At 43.4% G+C, this 8407-nt stretch overlaps 1 protein-coding gene across 2 annotated transcripts in view; it reads left to right on the forward strand.

Moving 5' to 3' along the window:
• Positions 1-8407, forward strand: part of SLC24A2 (solute carrier family 24 (sodium/potassium/calcium exchanger), member 2) — a 311194-nt gene that overhangs the window by 293395 nt on the left and 9392 nt on the right. The window lies entirely within an intron of this gene.

The following is an 8407-nucleotide window of genomic DNA, read 5'->3' on the forward strand; positions in this document are numbered from 1 at the left end:
TGGCACAGAACAGCATACATTCTCAGTTTCTATCTGTCGTGGCAGGAAACGGGAGGTGAACATGCATAAAGTGTTTTGTTTATGCCTGAGCTGTCTCTGGCCAGATGAGCAATAATAGGCATTATTCTGGTAGTGGCCTGATCCTCTCTAGCCAGGCACCCCCCAAAACTAGTTATGTGAGACAAAGCATCATATTTTCATGCTTATGGATTTTGTGGGTATGGAATTTAGAGTAGACATAGGATGGCTTGTCCCTGCTCCATAATATTGGGGCCTCAGCTGTGAAGACATCAATAACTGGAGCCAAATGGCTAGAGTCTAGAATCATCTGGAAGGTTCTTCACTCAGCTTTCTGGCACCTGGACACGATGATTCAAAGGCTATGCTCAGCTGGAACTGTCAACTGAACTGCTTGCATGTAACCTCGCCCAGTGGCTTGGGCTTCCTCACAGCATGGTGGCCTTGGGATAGGCAGACACCTCACATGCGAGGCCAAGACTCCAAGAATGAGTGCTGCCTGGTTTTTGATGACCTACTACCAAAAGTCACATAGAGCCATTTCCGGCCCTACTCTGTTGGCCAAAGCCATCGTCATTCTGTGTTGATTCAAAGGGAAGAGACAGAGTTCGCTGTAACAGGTATCAGTGTCACTCTAGGTGAGAGGAATGTCAAAGAACTTGCAACTATGTTTGAAAATCACCAAGGTGAACAGGAGATTGGGGAGAAAAAGGCAAGACGACAAGTCATTTTTGTTGAATATTTTTATAGCGATGTCTGTGGATCACCCAGTTAAAAAAAAAAATAGTACAAAGAAATGGGTTGATGTAATGTAAATACCTTACATATCTGAACCTCTCTGTGTAAAATAAAACTTTATTATAGTCAATATGATTGCCCAACCTTATGACAGGGAGAATTTATGAACTTAGCAGCATTCTGTGAACAGTAAACTACAACCTAAATTTAGATCAAATCAAGAGAACATCCTAAGTGTTAAAGAGAGTTTTGGGGCTGTCTCGTCATGAAGTGGAAGAATTAATAAAAGAAGAAAGCCAGTTCTACTTTCTCTCATAAAAGTACGCATACATATATACTCAGCAACAGGGCGTACTATGTCAGACTCTGCCCCGGTGTTTTTCCATTAAAGTCTATGTAGAAATGCATCAAACTTCTGAAGGAGAGATTATTGTTAGCGTATGTACAAAGAAACTTAGACACAACGGAGTAAACTAACTCTTGTTTGATCACTGCTCGAGAGAGAGGTATAATTCAAACCCACGTCTATGACTACACAGCTTGACCTTTTTTCTAGCATTCTCTACTGTGAGAACTTGTTACTGTTGTTATTAGGTGCTACTGAATGAGTCACTTCCAAGTCATAGCAACTCTGCATGATGTTGTTGTTGTTATGTGCCATTGAGTTACCTGCGACTCATAGCCACCCTGTGTACAATAGCTCTGAACACTGTCCTATCCACAGTGTGAGTATCTTCCCCATCTTTACAATTGCTGCTGTGCTGAACCCTTTGTTGGCACCCACAGTGTCAGTCCATCTTATTAAAGGTCTTCCTTCTAGACCATAGAAATGTAAAAACTTTACAATAGAATAGCCCCCTGACAGTCCTAGTTTTCTCACTTGAGAAAGTTGAATTAAAATCGATCCCATTTGGCCTGATATAAATACTCCCGTCTGGTGAAGAGCAGTGTCTTGTCAAATACAATTCCGGAAAGGACTCCTTCTGTTAAGAACGTTGATGTGAGAAATTTCTAGGTAAAGGATACGTGCACATAAAGCAATACTGAAGTGTTTCGATCTATTCAAGATGCAACTGCAGAGCCCCTGCTCTATACAAAGGCCTGCCTGACAACCTAAAACCACGTTACTCTAATGAGCTTGATTGTTTTTCACGGCTTTTCATAAATGTTCTTTCTCAAACTCCATTGGTCCTCTTGTTCTCTCAAATATTTTTGCTCTGCTGTAGAGAAGAAAATCAGAGACAGAGAGATGCCATTTTCTAAATCTTCACAGAAAGCCTCACGTGCTATATAGAGTGGATGAGGGTTGACTGACTTCTTTAAAAAGGTCAGCAGGGAATCACTGAAGGTGATCAGGAAAATGTGCAGGAACAGAAGGTTGGCAACTCAGATCCCCTGGGCTGTCTGTTTTGCATGGGACTCAACACAAAGACTGAGAAAGTGCTCATCATCTCTGGTTTCTGAACTGAAAGGTCAAGATAGGGGAGGGACATTAGAGATTCTCAATCAGCAGCTCCCGGAATAGAATGCACCTTAGCTAACTAGGGGCTAACTAGGACGTGACAGCCACTCTGGCTGATACTTTTTTAGCCTGAGGAGCACAAAACAGGAAAGTGGAACTGTTCCTGCTCCCCTCCTCTGCTCTTATCACCTTGACACTCACTGTTCCAAACTAAAAGTCCCACCACCATCAAGTTGATGGCAACTCCTGGCATACTATTATTGAGTTTCCGAGGCTGTAAGTCTTAACAGGAGGAGACTGCCTCATCCTTCTCCTAAAGAACATCTGGTGGATTTGAACCACTGACCTTTCTGGTTAACAGCCCAATAATTAACCTACTACACTGCCAGAATTTCTTACCCATTATTTCAGAACACCCTTAGTCCCCAGCTCCTAAAGCCGGCACTAGGGTATCCCATGCGTCTTTCCTTCACTGTTCCCCAAAGCACCATCCTTGGATCAGTGGGATGTGTTTGCTTCGTCGTAAGTACACTGTGTACTCTTCCAAGCAAAAATTAGACTCCCGGGTGGGACAATTGGTTGGGGTTTGTTTTTTTGGGTGTTTTTTTTTTTTTTCAGATTCCTCAAGAAATATTTATTGACTATCTATTACATGCAAAGTATTGTGCTGGGTCCACTGTTTATTACATGGGAAGTATTGTGTTAGATGTATAGACACAGAATTCACATTTCTATCTCTGATTAGTTCTTACTTTAGTAGATAAAACATTGCATGTGTACAAGTAACTGTAGAGTGAGATCGGACAGTTCTATTCATGAGAGGAGCTGCATTCCAGAACATTTTTATTCTGCCATCCTGACTGCAGTGGTTCTTACCCTACAACGTATGAACCATGCATCCTAGGAAAGTGACTTCTCAACCCTAGACTTCCTTTTCCATTCTCTGCAAAATAAAAGATTGAGGGAGCTCTAACTTTCTTGTCAGCAGTGACACTCTGTGACTAAGGAACACCTAAATAGACAACTGCTGATAAAACCTTGCAAACAGAAGATGACATACATCACCGTTTGCCTAAGATAGGACCTGTGTGCTCTCAAAATATTTGGGGGTAGAAGAGTAATTATATGGTCAATGAATAAGAAAGACTGAAGAATTGATGCTTTTGTATAGTGGTGTTGGTGAGTAGTTTTGAATATACCATAGATTGTCAAAAGAACAAACAAATCTGTCTTGGAGGAAGTAAGGCAGAGTGATCCTTAAGATTCTGAGTTCTGAATAGGCTAGGACAAGGGTTCAATGCTTAGTTCATGGTGTCTCTGAGTCATAGTCAACTTAGTGTCACTTAACAACAACAAGAAAACCTTTCCATATACAAAGTGCCAGATGAAAGCGATCCTGCCGACTCATACAAACGTCAAGAAGCAGCTTATTGGTCAGTTCCCTTAAGTCTGATCTTGTGTCACTTCTTATCTTTTGCTTTGCAGCCTACCATCCACAATTAATGGCCTAAAACCAAAAGCATTGTTGGCCATGATGTTGTGAGTAATCCGTTTGGGCTCACCAGGGCTCACTCATATCACTAGAGGCTTTTTACTGTTGGGGTATCTCAGCTGCAGTGGCTTGTCTCTGTCTCTCATCAGCTCTTACCCTTGAGGAGACTATTGCTGTTTGTTGCTAATTCCAACTCATGGCAGCTCCACATATAACAGCACAAAACAAGTCCCCGTCCTGTACCCTTCAGGGTTGTCAAGTCCGTCATTGCATCATGTTAAGCAAACTAACCCAAAAGAACAAGCAAGTTGTCTTGGAGGAAGAGGAACCAAGGTGCTCTTTAGAGGCAAGGGTGGTGAAACTTCATCTCACGTGCTTTGAGCAGGTTGTCGGGGGTGGGGGTGCAGTCCTTGGCAAAAGACGTCATGCTGAGAAAGGTGGACATTTGGAGAGAGGAAGACCTCAGTGAGGTGAAGTGACAGACACAGAGACTCAAACAGTGGAACGGAGCACATCAGAGATCATGAGGATAACACAGGATCAGGTCAAGTTCACAGTGTTGCCGTGAGTTCCATTCGACTCCATGGCACCTAACAACAACAGCAAGCCAAACCCAAGCCTCTTCCTGTCCAGTCAATCTCAAGTCGTGTTCATTCTATAGAATATGGTAGACTTGCCCCATGGAGTTTCCAAGGCTATAATCTTTGCAGAAGCTAGTGCCACATCCACTACTTGTTTGCAATAATAGGCCTCAGCACTGAGACCATGAAGATGGCAGGATCAGGCAAGATTTCAATCTGTGTATATAGAGTCGCTAGGATTCCCAGCCAGCTCAACGGCAACTAAGAACAATGCCCACCTCGTCCTCCCACAGACAGACTGGTGGGTTCCAACCCCAACCTTTCCATTAACAATCCAATGTTTAAACATTGCACGACCATATTTCCTGTTGTTGTTATTGTTGTGTACCATCACGTTGGAATTGACTCATAGCTGGTCCTCGAATGGGTTTTCAGAAGGAGTCAATCCAACAGGAGGAGACTGCCCATCCTTCTGGAGGGTTCTACCACTACCATAGCTCCTGTTGTGGTGGTGGTGGTGGTAGTGTTGCTGGTGTACTGGTGAGTCAGAACCGACCCACATCTGACCCTCCAGCAGGTTTTCAGAGGCCGTTTCAGAGGCACAGGAGGAGATTGCCCATCCTTCTCCCACGGAGCAGCTGGTGGCCTAGAACTGCATGTGTTCAGAATTGCAGCACAGCTTCTTGTCACTCGGCCATCAGATCTCCCTCCACAGCTTATTTCCCTTGTGGGGCTTATTTCCATGGTGTCAGGGAAGCAATTATGACTATCTGAGCACTAATGTGCCAAGCACTTTACTACACAGTTTATGTTCACAGAATGCTCAGAACAACTAGATGCTACTTTTTCTGCCCTTTACAGATTAATAAATTGGTGCTTAGAGAGATTAAATCCTTTTCCTAAGGGCACATCATAGTTAAATGATGAGCAGAGATTCCAGTACTGGTCATATTAGCCCAGAGGCCCCTCAGTTTTCTAAACATGTGTGCCCAAAGCCTTGTACAGAATGGGCACTCAAGTGAGTGTTCATTAAATTTAAATCAGTAAAGATATGGCCAATTTGTACAACCAGCTAATGTCCAGAAACTTTTTTTTTTCAAGCCAAGCACATATCGCTCTGATGTACTGAAAGCTTCTAATGAGAACATTAGCTGTCAATTACACAAGTAAACCATTACATTGGGAACAAAACGGCCAGCACATGGACACAATGTGCTTGTCTGCTAATTAGTATCAGGCCTATCCCAGCAGATGTCGGGATGAACCACCGTTACGAACCATAAATTGGTATGGCAGTCCTTGGCTGCGGGGGCTGTTTTCTTCCTTCCAGTGGTATTGGTAACTAAACAGCTGCACAGGTGCTGCTGGGCAGTGAGATCTGCCAGTGAGACCAGGGAGTTCAAAAGGGAGAGAAGTCTAGAAAGAAAGAAGGCAAAATGAAATTACCTGGGCTGTGAGATTGGAAATGGTAAGGGAGCTTGGCATTTGAGGCACACTGAACCAAACTACTGATGCAGAAAGAGCTGATTAGTCCAAAGCAGGAACGGTGTGGGAGGCTGGGAGAGGCAGATGGCCATGCAGCTGGAATGCTAGTCTATATTTCCCTGATGTTCTTTTTTCTGACATTCAAAGCAGAGCCTACTATTCTGATGATGATCAGTGTATCTAGCGCTGGAATATCTGGTGCATTACTGTTCCTGGGTCTTTGAGGAACGAGTCTAGATAACCTTGTTAGGTCACATGCTGCACAATCAAACTTAGATCTGAAGTTCATCTCTAGTTCAAGATCTGGCCCCCAGCCTTTGCCTAATCTCGATAGAAGATAAAGATCCTGACAATTCACAAAGAGAAATTATTCCTAACTCTTTTTTTTTCCCATTAAGCCCCAAATGTTAGGTGTGTTTAGGTGCTCATTCATTTTCCATTGACTTCTTGATTAAGAACCATAAACATAAAATTGAGTTAGTGACGTTTTCACCAATCCACAGATTTGAATCTTATTCGTTGGAATCCCTAATCTAGTTCCTTGTTTTCTGCCTTTTAACAGGGAATAGCTCAGTGATGATGTTTTTTTCAGACATAAAATGTGCTCAAAGAATTTGATTCTGAATTGTGTCATTACCCCAATGAACAGGCGTGCAAAGGTACAAAAATAAAATAGTAATTACACATTTAGTAAATTAGCTAACCCGAAATGAGAGCAATCTATGAAACGAGGACTCTTCCCAGAAGAGCCCCTGTTACATTGGTCTGCTGCAAAGTCTCAGGCATAAAGCACTGTGCAGATGACACAGCCTAACTTGCAGACGCTGAAGAGGACTTGAAACATTTGCTGCAGAAGATCACAGACTACCACCTTCAATATGGATTACATCTCAATGTCAGGAAAACAAAAATCCTCAGCACTGGACCAATAGAGAACATCAAGACAGGTGAAGAGTAGATCGAAGTTATTAGTTATTTCCTTTTGTTCCAATTATTTCCTTTTACTTGTATCTACAACCAAAACCTATGGAGTCAGCAGCTGAAGGAATGAAAACACATTACATTCGGGAAATAAAGCTCTCAAGAAAATCTCCAAAATGCTAAAGAGCAGTGATTTCAATTGAAATACTAATACTGAGCCACGCCATGGGTCTTTCCATTTGTTTCCTATGCGTCTAAAGTTAGGACGGTGAATAAGGATCATCGGAGAAGAATCAATGCCTTTGAGTTGTGATGTTGGAGAGGATTACTGACTATCCTATGGACTGCCAAAAGAGCAAACAATCCTGTGTTGGTGGATGTTCAACCAGGGTGCTCCTAGAGACAAAGGTGACATTTCCTCTCACGTACTCTGCGCATGTCGTCAGGAAGAACCAGCCTGGAAAAGGATATCAAGCTGGGAAAGGTAGGGGTTAAGAAAAAGTGAGGAAGGGTCCAAGCGTTGGGCTTGGTTCAGGTCTGTTGTTGGCAGGATCGCCATGACTCGTCAGCTCGTCGGTACCTACCAGCAGCAGACATAACGTAGCTCTCCATCCCTTCATCAGATATTCACAATTCACCTACAGACTGGTTGCTGCTCATATCTTACATGTCGTTCTGCCTGGAGAGACCTTTTCTGTATCAGAGAATAGGTGGCCTTGTGACCCTTCTCTTCCCTGTCACAGAGCACAGGTCATGATAACCAGTTGCTGTCCTGTCAGCTCTCTGTCACGGCAACCTCGTGCACATCAGAGTAGAACCGTGCTCCATCAGACTTAACGACTGACTGTGTAGAAGTGGATTAGCAAGCCTTTCTTCTGAGGCACCTCCGAGTGCACTCGAACTCCGGTATCTTGGTTACCGTCCAAGCCCATTGTCATTAACACCACCCAGAGACCCCGGAGCTGGGCTATAGAATGTGAAATTCCATTGTTGTTGTCATTGTCGTCTGTGCCATTGAGTCGGAACTGGCTCGTAGCTGACCCTTGGTGGGTTTTCAGAGGCAGTAAATTGCATGGGCGGAGATTGATCATCCTTCTCCTGCGGAAATTCTTGTAGTCACTTGGCTGGAAAGAATGTAAATTCCAACCAGCCTTTCCAGGGCGTGTTTGATTTCTTAGCACTAGCAATTCCAAGGCTCATAGAATTTCTTCAAGATCCAGCTGAACTTGAAAGAAATTTGCTTTCTGAAGAGAATGTCTGACTCTCTACTTTGAAAAGTTGATGGCTTGCTTTCCTACAACCCATTGCTTGGGCACCTGGAATGGATCTGAGTTCAGAGCCAAAGTGGTTATGTCTTAGTAGTTAACCTGCTTTGCTGCTAACTGAAAGATCAGAGGTTTGAGACTACTCAGAAGTGCCTCAGAAGAAAAACTTGGCAACAGTCCCCTTCTGAAAAATTGTTGTTATTGTTGTTGTTTGTTGTTCTTGTTGTTATGTGCCATCGAGTTGCCTGCTACTCATAGGGACCCTATGTACAACAGCCCTAAACCCTGCTCTGTCCTGTACCAATCTCACTGTCTCCAAACCACCTACCCTCATTACCCCAAGTATGACGTCCTTCTCCAAGGACTGGTCCCTGCTTACAACATGTCCAAAATATGTCAGACAAAGCTTCAGAATCCTTGCCTCCAAGGAACAGCCTGCTTTAAC

The sequence above is a fragment of the Elephantulus edwardii genome, unplaced genomic scaffold (assembly GCF_000299155.1).
Source record: "Elephantulus edwardii isolate Elephantulus edwardi_28Jun2011 unplaced genomic scaffold, EleEdw1.0 scaffold00014, whole genome shotgun sequence".
In the NCBI taxonomy this organism is placed as follows: Eukaryota; Metazoa; Chordata; class Mammalia; order Macroscelidea; family Macroscelididae; genus Elephantulus; species Elephantulus edwardii.